Source organism: Oncorhynchus nerka, linkage group LG27 (genome assembly GCF_034236695.1).
Source record: "Oncorhynchus nerka isolate Pitt River linkage group LG27, Oner_Uvic_2.0, whole genome shotgun sequence".
In the NCBI taxonomy this organism is placed as follows: Eukaryota; Metazoa; Chordata; class Actinopteri; order Salmoniformes; family Salmonidae; genus Oncorhynchus; species Oncorhynchus nerka.
Window position 1 is genome coordinate 76,148,765 of NC_088422.1, and position 12,348 is coordinate 76,161,112.

Here is a 12,348-nt window from a genome sequence, read left to right on the forward strand (position 1 = left end):
AACACCATAAACCTAGCTGATATTGATATTATTTATACAGATCAGACGAATAGGAACAGGCGGGCTCCCTATTTGAGATAGATTATCTTCTTATATTTGAAACGATGACAAATTTTTATGAAATATTTTATTAATTGCCTTTCGCTTTCCTGTATTAACTTATACTTCGTCTATATAATGCTGAAATTATGTAGGCTATAGGCTACAGTGTAACAACGTATTCCCACTACATTAAATTCCTACCCAACATAGACAATCGATCTATGACTGTTATAGCCTATGCCAAATATCGTTTGTCATAAAATGGTATGGTTGACACTCGAGTTCTTTACACGTCACTTCATATCAAAGCTTCAGTTGGCCAGCAGTGTTATATTATAGGTAGAGTATAACTAACCCCTAACCGAGTAGTTTTGATCTGTTATAAAGGCCAGCAGTGTTATATTATAGGTACAGTATAACTAACCCCTAACCGAGTAGTTTTCTGTCTTCAACTCTGAAGAGCGTTTCTGGCATGTGCTGTTGATAAAATTGTTCCATTAATTTAGAGTAAGGCAAAAGACAAAAAATAATGCCTTATACAGTCCACTTTACAGATAAATAGGACAATAACTCTTATTTGAGTTTGTTGAAGTGCAAATTATGTTGTCAAAACTTTCAATTGTGCTGCTGTATAATAATCGGATAATTGTTGTATTTAATGAAATCAAGAGCAAAATCTCCCTCTGTCCTAATCACTCACCAAACTCTCTCTCTCGCTCTCTCTCTCTTTCGCATCTCTTGTCTTGTCTGGGCTGGGAGGGGGAGTCCTGCCTCTTTGCCTTCCTCAGATCAATGCCCTGGCCACTCACTTTCTGATGTTGCACGACGGGAAATGCTTTGAATACTTGCGACATGGCCGCTCACATTGATTGCCAAGATTGACAGCTCTGCGTCGTCTTCTCTTGTCTCTGAAAGAGAGGGAGATAAAGAGGATAGATAACAACAAAAGCTCCTTGCAGTTTTGACAATTAAACTTCATAGAAAGAACGGGATCCCCTCATATAGCCAGTGGGAACCACAGCAGACTTTAGTTCTCTTTCCTTTTCTCTACAGATAGTAATCGTTATGTTTTAACATAATATAGCGCGAAACACACCGACTCGGGATACGATACCGTCAGGACCTGCATCTCTCTTTTCTCGGCTGATCTTAAGGTAAAACGTGCTTAGTTTTAACATGTAGTATCGTGTTTTCATTTAAACGGCGTTATTTAGCCTGTTTTTGTTGGTACGTAACAGTTCGCCTCTTTCGATGTCAATAGGGGTGTTAAAACTGTTTCTCTCTCTCACGCTTCTTTGTTCAGGTTTCATGGGGTGAAATTATTTGTTTGTAGGGCGTTTTTTGTAAGGGGAATATGATAACATTCTTATTTATTGTTTCTCAATCGCGAGAGCCGTGGTAAACGCAATACGAGAGCAGAGTGCGTGAAAAAGACAAGCGCAAGCGTTCTCTGGAAAGGTTTGGATAGCTACTGTAACAATGATGCCCTGTTTTATTTACCGACACAGGAGACTTGTGTAACTTATAAGTTACATTCAATCGTGCGTCTCGATGTACTGATATCAACAGCTGTATATTCCACTTGGATGAGCAGTTAGGCTACTGATTTCAGCAACATACAGCTAGGTAGGCTAGGAGTAGGCTGTGTGAATTACGCGCAACACTTTTTATTTCATTGTTGGTTACGCATCCGCAAAGTCTTTTCGCGAAATTGAACTCTTACAAATGATCATCAGTTTATATGTGTTTTGCTATGGTGTTGGTATCCGGATGCTCAATAACTTTCTCCTATGGGACTGGAAGGCAATTTCACTTTTGTCCACAGAGCGGTACTATTCATTGACAATGACGTGCGCATTGCTCTAGGTCCCCTTCCATACCCTTTTTTTCGCCCTGATATTTCTGGATGCGAGATTTACAAGTTTCTTCGAACTTGAGCATGTGGTTTATTTAGTTGTCTTTCTTCCAAACTCTAAGTACATATACATTCATCGTTTGACCGGAATTATAATTCAGTGTATAACATGTATATTCGTAATTGTTTCCTATGTTGTACCAGGTTGGGAATTCACTCTGCCTTAACTTTAGCTGGAGGTCAGGCAAATTGACCTTAAAAGAATGCATAAGCCATAAATTAAAACCAACTACTCCTCGAAAGGCTATCCCATTTAGAGACGATATACCTGGACAAGGCTTCCCCTACAAGCATACAAAGCGCTGCTCTCGGACTGTTTTAGGAACTAACGTAAGTCATCTGGTGTAATTATTTTGTTTCTTTTGCACTATTGTCTTTACCTATCATGGACAGGTGTGAATCTGGCTATAGATACAGTGCAGATCATTGGAAGCACAGATTTAATTGTATGCTAAATATTCTAAATATTTACATTTGATTTGTTTCCAAGTGTTATAGATTGGATATAGTTTCCCTCATTTTTAATTTAGATTTTTTTTTAAATAACTTTTACCGCATAGTAGACTATAATCAGATATTTAGCTATTTTAATATCACACATGGCTTTTGAAGGTGCTTGATATTTTCCCCAAAACACGACTATATACGAAGGTAGTGGGAGGACAAATGCAACGCAGTTCGTGTGAACTTGTCTGTTGTGTGAAGATAGCCCATCATTTACAAGGTGTTTCCTAAAATGAAACACTCGCAGTCTCAGATAAAGCTCTAACTAAAGCTCTAACTTATGCACAAGCAGTGATAACAATTTAATATAAAACAGAGGAAGCTGACAATGGATAGCCTAGTTTTAAAAGTATGAGAGGAGGAATACAGAGGTTTTCTCTGTCACTGCAAATATGGACTCTATAGCCTACAGCTATTGCTACCGGGGAATATTCCTATGTTCCTTTTTTCTTAACCTTTGAAATAAATACAATAGGATTGCTGTGCCCACCCAGATGCGGAATCTGAAACCTTCATTGAAGACAGCTTAACTTTTCTCCTATTTGCCTTCCAAATAATGTCCAGTCCGTCAGAATAACCCGGTGTCTAATAATACAATCATGTCTAAAGTGAGAGGGTGCATGGGTGAAGAACAATAGTCCGGCTTGTTCCTCTGTTCGGGTGAAGTTGGTCTCGTAATGGTATTTTGTTTTGAACAGTTGCTGTTAGTTGAGAGTGCAAGTTCCCTCATAAGGTAAGGTGGCACCGGAGCCCAATGGAAGTCACATTTATTATTAGACTGCCAATTCAGCACATTGTCCTGATTGCTATACAGGGACATTCGGCACTGTCTGGCTGCTCAATATGAGATAGTTTTTCCTCTGACGGACAGTTTAACACTGCCGGTAACAAATTAGTGAGGAGCAAAGGAGTTCTGTTGATGGTTCACTGCACGGCTGTTTCAACTCGTATTTTATCAGGGAAATAAAAAATGACTCCGCGATTTCCAGGTCCCCTTTCTCTCCGTTTCTGCCCATCTTTGTTTATTTTTTACGCACTCTAAATACTCTAAAATTAACGTAGGCCACAGTCGCTTCACACGGCAATAAAATGGATGAAAGGAACATTACAATATAATATGAATAACATGGTAGATGTAATCGATTTTTATCATTTAAACCTACCTACGTTTTTACGTTTTTACACATAGGCATAGACTACAGATAATATTTGAATTTGACCTCTTGCTCTGTGTGTTGCGCATTGATTGTCTTGTACACAAAGCTGTTATTGAAATCAAAGGTTATATTGATTAGGCTTATATTATCCAGGATGTTGGATTATTTGTGTCACTTTTAATACGATGATGAAAGTTGATGTAAATGTTTTATTAACCATTTTGGTGCGTATTTGGCATTTTGATTCAGATTTATGGTTTAAAATCTCACCTATTGTAACATTTCATATATTTCCTACTGTTTGCTTTTCAGGACTATCTGCACGTGGACTTGTGGTTTTGCGAGAGAGAAAAACATTTCCGAACTGGATCCGGACATAAAGATATCGACTCCCTGACGCATATGGTGCCAGTAAGTTCAGAGATTTAGAAGTGCATTTTGACATACCGAAACCGCATGCTTCACAGCCTGTGCTTGGCGCTCTTTCACGGTGGCTCTCTTGTTTAATAGATCCCCCATTCAATCCCAGATCAATAGAGTTGCATATTGCGAGACGAACGTTGCAATTGGAAACTCATTTTCTGTCGTTTAACGACCGCTGATGATGAGCAAAAACAATAACAAAAAATTGTATTATTAGAACAAGTGTTGTCCTATTTAGTAGCCTAATACTGTTACATACGTTTACGTTTTATGGATGTATTGTTTTCCTGAGGGTTAAACGTATTGCTTTTGATTAGACAGTACAGAAATATTGAAATTATTGACAGCGCAATCTAGACCTGCAATGTGAGTTTAAAACACACTTGACCACAATAGTTATCATATTTTCAAAACGCAATGCTTGATTTTAGTTATTGAGTCTATGGAAATGATGTGGTTTTAGATCTCAGTAAGACAACATGCAGAAGAGGATCTGTTTTATTCCATACCAGGCTATTGTTAGTTTAAGGACTATGTTGTAATATATATTTTGTCAATTATTTTGTGCTTTGTATATCATGCACAGCAATTAGCTTCATGAAGCTGGGAAGGCCGGTGTAGGGTCAGTAGCCTACCATGTGTGTTTAATTGAATGTTGATGTGCTCTTTACGGAGGCAAGCTGAAGACCAGGCATTACAGTGCTGCGTCAATTTAAAACTGGGGCATTAAATTAACTTGAATGGTTCCCTTTCAATTACATGATGTGAGCTGGTCCTTGGACTGTTGTCTCAAAAGGGGTATCTTACCTACTGTGGAATACATTACTACTCTTATCACATAGTGTTAGTTCATCACTCTATTTACTATGTGTGTTGTGTATTTATGTGTGTAGTCTATGTATGTGTGTGTGTCTGTGAGAATGTGTGTGTGTGTGTGTGCATGCGTGTGTGTGTGTGTGTGCATGTGTGCATGTACCGTATGTACAGAATATTGAATGTATGTAGGCCTATGTACACAGTATTTGACATTGATGACTAATGGGTTTGGTGATTTGAAAATAATTTATAATGATTTGAAAACATTTACATATGTCTTTCTTGTATGGTTTTGGTATGTGCATTTTGCATCAATGGTTGCTTTTACTGAGTCTGATCTGTTAACTGCTACATCAGTGCCTCTCCATAATAGCCTCAGAGGCAACTATTATAGGACACAATGGATATGAATGGGATGTTTCTGTGCTTCAGTAGTTTGAAATATTAATTGACAATGAAGACTGAAATAAGAAAATAAGAAAAAGAAACATTTATTGAAAGTGTACTGTTGTTCTGTCTGTGGATTATTTTAGCCCTTGCAGTAAAGGCTTCAGCTGGTTTCATTAGTGATTATGCTTAAGACAGAGTTCTGCATCCTAGAACCATGAGGTAAAGTAAGTTGAATTGTTGGTTTAATTGTATGGCCTTGGTTTATCCGTAGCTCATTCCCTTTTGCCAAACTGAACTCCTTGCCCTCAAAATGCTATTGCTCTAATAGCATGAGAAATAACAACTTTCCAAGATCAATAACATTTGATGTTACAACTTGCCTTTATAAATAGCCTACATTATGTAGAGTACTTTACAGCAACTTTATGAATTTGATACGTTGAGCTATATTGGATATTTAAGTTGGGCCAAATGATTCTGGGTTAATGAGGTAAAATGATACAAATGATACGAGTTGATACGAGTGCGTTTGCGTGTGTGTGTGTGTCTGTGTGTGTGTGTGTGTGTGTGTGTGTGTGTGTGTGTGTACAGGGCACGTCTGTTTCTTTTTGTTGTACCCCAGACACTTTGCTGTGCTTGGCTTGTGATAGTCTGTCTGTCAGGGGGTTACTGGATCAGGTCATACATGACAGATGCAATCTTCACTTTTTTAAGTCTCTCCTTTTTTAACTTCTTGTTTTTCCAATTGAGATTTTGAATCAGTCAGTGCGATAGTAATAGTTGCCGCAGTTACAGTATGAATAATGAGAGAGATGTTGCTCCTTGGATGCAGGCTGGCAGGGAAAGAGCACAGGAGGCAGTTGAGTTGAGGCAGGTTCAGGTACTAGTCCCCCTCTCCTCTCCTCTCCTCTTCTCTCCATGTCTGAGGGGGACTGGAGTGGCAGCCGAGGCCTAATGATAAACAAGATGAGAGAAGCAGGTAAACAACAGCAGGCCTGGTAAAGGTAGGGCGTGTGGCAGCAGAAGGGAGAGGATTTCTGGGGATAATAAATGTGGCAGCGCATGTTGTGACATCTGTCTTTATAAGTGTTAGCTAATTTGCAGCAGAATATTTCAACAATGATCAAAACCGATGGCAACATGTTCATTACAGGAGTCTTTCTTTTGTAGTCCTCTGATTTTTCTGCTTCAAGTTCTCAACGTGCATTATTGAAGGGCTTTGGCACCTTCAGATCTGGCACCATTATGATCTTCTTGTATGACACAATTTAAAAAAGATGCTCTTTACAGCACATTAATGCACAATGATTTTAATTTTCATTATGCAAACTGTGAATGCAGTTTTAATAAATGAAGTGAAGACTTGCAATGTAAATGAAACATGCCTAAAATGACTTTCAAAGAATCCTCACATATTTTTATGCCCTTTCTGGCTTGAGGTCAACACATCTCAAGGACCTTTTCATTTCCAATGTTGACAGTCTGGAGAGGGTCCAGGCTCCATCTCTGAATGTAATGGTTTTGTTCCCAGAGAAAATGTACGCCTCTCAGTAGAAACCATTCTCACCACTCATGGGTGATGGGTGAGTCTTGAAATATTGATGAAATCAATGGTTCCAGTGAGACATCAGTATCAGACAATGGGGCATCCAGAGGCTAGCTATCTAACTGTACAGACACAGATTATTTTCAAGTCTTGAAGATGGATACGGTAGATTAATGATTAGACACATGGTCTTGGTGAGATGCGTAAGTCCTCATACTTAGTTATTATCAGACTTAAGATTTTTTTTCAGAATTTTAAGTAAAAACTAGCTAGGCTATACTTATCTGGGGTTTAACTACACTCCAAAATTGCAATCTTGCTTTAGATTAGAATACGGATTCTGAATCTACTGCACATCGGGACATGTCAGTGAAGTTGCTTGTATTTTAGCTGCAGTCCAAGCTAAATGTGTTGCTTTCATTGTTTTCTTCTTAGTAACCTTGGGTCCAGATGACTTCTGCTGTGAGATTACATGAACTACATACAATTACATTCAATTAAATAGGTTGAGTGCATGCTTTTCTTTAAATTGAAAACCATCAGCACCTGTATACCATTACATGTTGAAGACCAAGGTACAGTACCAGAGAGAGATGGAGAGAGATTTCCCTATAGAATCAACCAGACCTCTAGTATCACATTACATGTTGAAGACCAAGGTACAGTACCAGAGAGAGATAGAGAGAGATTTCCCTATAGAATCAACCAGACCTCTAGTATCACATTACATGTTGAAGACCAAGGTACAGTACCAGAGAGAGATGGAGAGAGATTTCCCTATAGAATCAACCAGACCTCTAGTATCACATTACATGTTGAAGACCAAGGTACAGTACCAGAGAGAGATGGAGAGAGATTTCCCTATAGAATCAACCAGACCTCTAGTATCACATTACATGTTGAAGACCAAGGTACAGTACCAGAGAGAGATGGAGAGAGATTTCCCTATAGAATCAACCAGACCTCTAGTATCACATTACATGTTGAAGACCAAGGTACAGTACCAGAGAGAGATGGAGAGAGATTTCCCTATAGAATCAACCAGACCTCTAGTATCACATTACATGTTGAAGACCAAGGTACAGTACCAGAGAGAGATGGAGAGAGATTTCCCTATAGAATCAACCAGACCTCTAGTATCACATTACATGTTGAAGACCAAGGTACAGTACCAGAGAGAGATGGAGAGAGATTTCCCTATAGAATCAACCAGACCTCTAGTATCACATTACATGTTGAAGACCAAGGTACAGTACCAGAGAGAGATGGAGAGAGATTTCCCTATAGAATCAACCAGACCTCTAGTATCACATTACATGTTGAAGACCAAGGTACAGTACCAGAGAGAGATGGAGAGAGATTTCCCTATAGAATCAACCAGACCTCTAGTATCACATTACATGTTGAAGACCAAGGTACAGTACCAGAGAGAGATGGAGAGAGATTTCCCTATAGAATCAACCAGACCTCTAGTATCACATTACATGTTGAAGACCAAGGTACAGTACCAGAGAGAGATGGAGAGAGATTTCCCTATAGAATCAACCAGACCTCTAGTATCACATTACATGTTGAAGACCAAGGTACAGTACCAGAGAGAGATAGAGAGAGATTTCCCTATAGAATCAACCAGACCTCTAGTATCACATTACATGTTGAAGACCAAGGTACAGTACCAGAGAGAGATAGAGAGAGATTTCCCTATAGAATCAACCAGACCTCTAGTATCACATTACATGTTGAAGACCAAGGTACAGTACCAGAGAGAGATAGAGAGAGATTTGAAGACCTATAGAATCAACCAGACCTCTAGTATCACATTACATGTTGAAGACCCAAGGTACAGTACCAGAGAGAGATAGAGAGAGATTTCCCTATAGAATCAACCAGACCTCTAGTATCACATTAGCTGTTAAGTGTTTGGTAGGGAATTGGGTTTGAACATTATGATTTAAAAATTAGCATTAGTATTTTACACAGGTATAAATAAAGCTAAACCAATGTACATTTTGAGCAATTGTATCGCTTCACATGAACAATATCATTTCATAACTCACCAAAGGGGTACAATTTGAACTGTTTCATTCACTCACCCATTGAATATGTTTCACATTTGGACTGCAAAATAATTGGACAATTTCTTTTAATCCAAAGCATAGTTGTGCATAATTAAGTTAGACTTCAAAATGCAACAGTGCCGGCTATGGTAAATAGTCTCTGTTGAATACTCTCTTTCTAAATATCACACATTAATATGTAGAATTAATTGGAGGGGCCTTGGTGGCCGTGTGTTTTTGACACAGGGCTGTTTCTGTAGGGGACGGTAATCAGTAGCACTGTCAGCTGGAGGAATTAGTACAGCTCATTGTTTCTACGAGTCACATGAAGATTTGCACAGTCCATGTGTGAAGATGGCTGGCTCTATTTCCATATCAAAGAGGCCCACAGTGCTGCCTGTAATTAAAATGCAGTGGTTTTGGGAGCTCTTGCTCGGCACACAGTTAGCACAGTACACTGAAGCAGCCGAGTGTTGTCATCTTTCCCTAGGAGTGTGCAAGCGGTCGACTCCTGCATGCTTCTCTCAATACACGTATAATTTTGTACAAATGTGAATGCCAGTCCACGCTCCTTTTGTGGAGAGTTTAGTTTTCTTTATCTAGCCTCTCGTTATGGCTGCCTGTTTTATTTTAGCCCTCAGAATAGACATGATTTAGTGTATGTTATTGTCATGTCAACTGTTGACATTGACAGTGATATTTCATATTCTATATGCACTGTATTCATTGGCAGTATTTATTCATAACCTTAATTGTGGAAAGGCCATGAAATCTCACTCTTGCGTTCCATGATTTACATGACTTGTTATTAGTTAGTGACCTTGTTGCATATTTCTCCAAACGGGGCCGGGGTCAACAGTTCCTTGTTGGTTTGTTCGACAGTGTATTGTGGTCTCTGTCCTTCCTGAATTGGAGAAGATCTGAGGTTGGGTCTTGTGAGAGAACGAGGGAAGAGAGATTACTGCGATGTGGGCCTCTATGCTGCTCGAACACAAAGGCCTCAGAACAACCCTTTCCTTGTGATCCCCCATTGTGTTTGGATCAGGCCTTCCCTTGGGCTGGCTGCTGCCAAGGAGTTAGCACAAAAGGACACTATGGAAATATCAAACTGGAAACCAACATGGGCAGCTCTCTGGGTGAGAGCGAGGTACCAGGAAGAAAACTTTGTATGCCCGTCACCCTGTTCTAATTACAATGTATCACATTCAGGATACATTTTGTCCATTGATATTAGCATTTACAAGAAGGATTGGTGACACTAGTAATGAGGAAAACCCGACTGGATAAACTTACTGGGAATGATGTAAGCCCCATGAATAGTCTTACTTGGAAATGTAAAATAGGAAATTCCCTTTCCTCTTGGAAGGTCGACTCCTGCATGCAGGTAGCCTAGTGGTTAGAGCATTGGACTTGTAACCGAAAGGTTACAAGATTGAATCCCTGAGCTGACAAGGTAAAAATCTGTTGTTCTGCCCCCGAACAAGGCAGTTAACCCACTGTTCCTAGGCCATCATTGAAAATAAGAATTTGTTCTTAACTGACTTGCCTAGTTAAATAAAGGTAAAACATATATATGTACATGTTATGCATAGGTTTGTAATGAGCTGAAATTGGAGCGTCCTGTACTACTTAAAGGGATTCTTCAGGATTTTGGCATTTTTATCTCTCTGTGTCCAGTATGAAGGAAGTTAGAGATAGCATACTAGCTGACACCCATAGACTTCTAGTCAAAACTAGTTAGCAGTGGCTCAGCAAACTACCTCTAACTTCCTTCATACTGGACAGAGACATTAAAATGGTGTCCACAAGTTCATCTGACTCTGGGGAAGTAGATAAAGGGCCTCATTGCCCAAATCCCAAAGTATCCCTTTAACATTAGAGCATATACAGTAAGGTAACCATGCTTTATGGAGAACCACACGTGTCGTATTTCATCTTTGAAAATTCAGCCTCTTTGGTTCCGAAAGATCATTTATGATTTAGTGTCCTCTTGCATCTGCCTGTGTGTATTCCACAGTGAAGCTGGGGTTAGCACGGTGCTTTTCTGTTTTCGCAGGATAGACATTAGCCAGTTCCTGGAGGCTGACAGTTAGTCTGATATCTGCCAGTTCCATCAGATATGAGATGTAAAATATGCTCCACGATTGTGTCTGCGCTGCTCCCTGCTCTCTGCTCCGGAGTAAAGCATGCTGGGAGCAGTTTAGTTGAGACATGACGCTCAGCACCACTGATGCTGTGCAGTACTGGGGCTCTATTTGTTTTTAAGGCCCTCCACTGCCATCCACATCTTTATACATTGCAAAACTGTCACCAAATGATAGATCACAAAGTTTACTGTGCAGAGTAATGACACGAGGTCACTAATTGATCAGATATGATTTGGCACCTTGATTTACAATGCAACACCCGAGCTTTGACTTCACCACACAGCAGCTTGATGGGGAAGACTGTTTGGAGTATCAGTCCATATTAAACAGCTTGCCCCTCCAAGTGTCACTGTGTCACTGAAGAATTACGTAATTGCAAAATAAAGTCCTGGGGCCTCATTTATCAATCATGCATAGGCACAAATCTGTGCGTAAACCATGCATAGGATCATTTCCACGCAAAGTGTGGGATTTATCAATAGGAACTTTTGATTGAGAGTGTATGTAAATTTAGAAAACTGCCATGACCATGCATAGTGGTGGAATAAGGGAACTGCTTACCAAGCGTAGAATGGGAGAAATTATATGTTGAACATTTTTTAAATTGTGAGAGTAATAATTCAATAATTTTTAGATGTAATTGTATTTCCATTGTGAATTCATGCAACATACAGTTGAAGTCGGAAGTTTACATACACCTTAGCCAAATACATTTAAACTCAGCTTTTCACAATTCCTGACTTTTAATCCTAGTAGAAATTCCCTGTCTTATGTCAGTTAGATCACCACTTTATTATAAGAATGTGAAATGTCCGAATAATAGTAGAGAGTGATTTACTTAAGCTTTTATTTCTTTCATCACATTCCCAGTGGGTCAGAAGTTTACATACACTCAATTATTAGTTGGTAGCATTGCCTTTAAATTGTTTAACTTGGGTCAAACGTTTTGGGTAGCCTTCCACAAGCTTCCCACAATAAGTTGGGTGAATTTTGGCCCATTCCTCCTGACAGAGATGGTGTAACGGAGTCAGGTTTGTAGGCCTCCTTGCTCGCACACGCTTTTTCAGTTCTGCCCACAAATTTTCTTTGGGATTGAGGTCAGGACTTTGTGATGGCCACTCCAATACCTTGACTTTGATGTCCTTATGCCATTTTGCCTCAACTTTGGAAGTATGCTTGGGGTCATTGTCCATTTGGAAGAACCATTTATGATCAAGCTTTAACTTCCTGACAGATGTCTTGAGATTTTGCTTCAATATATCCACATAATTTTCCTTTGTCATGATGCCATCTATTTTGTGAAGTGCACCAGTCCCTCCTGCAGCAAATCACCCCCACAACATGATGCTGC

General features: G+C 39.4%; 1 protein-coding gene across 1 annotated transcript in view; it reads left to right on the forward strand.

Annotated features, from left to right (window-relative positions):
* The first annotated feature begins 873 nt into the window (after positions 1-873).
* LOC135565125 (transcription factor SOX-6-like) overlaps positions 874-12,348 on the forward strand; it is a 189,963-nt gene continuing 178,488 nt past the window's right edge. Inside the window, exons 1-2 of the mRNA XM_065011167.1 lie at positions 874-1,196; positions 3,931-4,029. The gene's annotated coding sequence lies outside the window, so the exon portion shown is untranslated. The remainder of the gene's footprint in view (positions 1,197-3,930; positions 4,030-12,348) is intronic.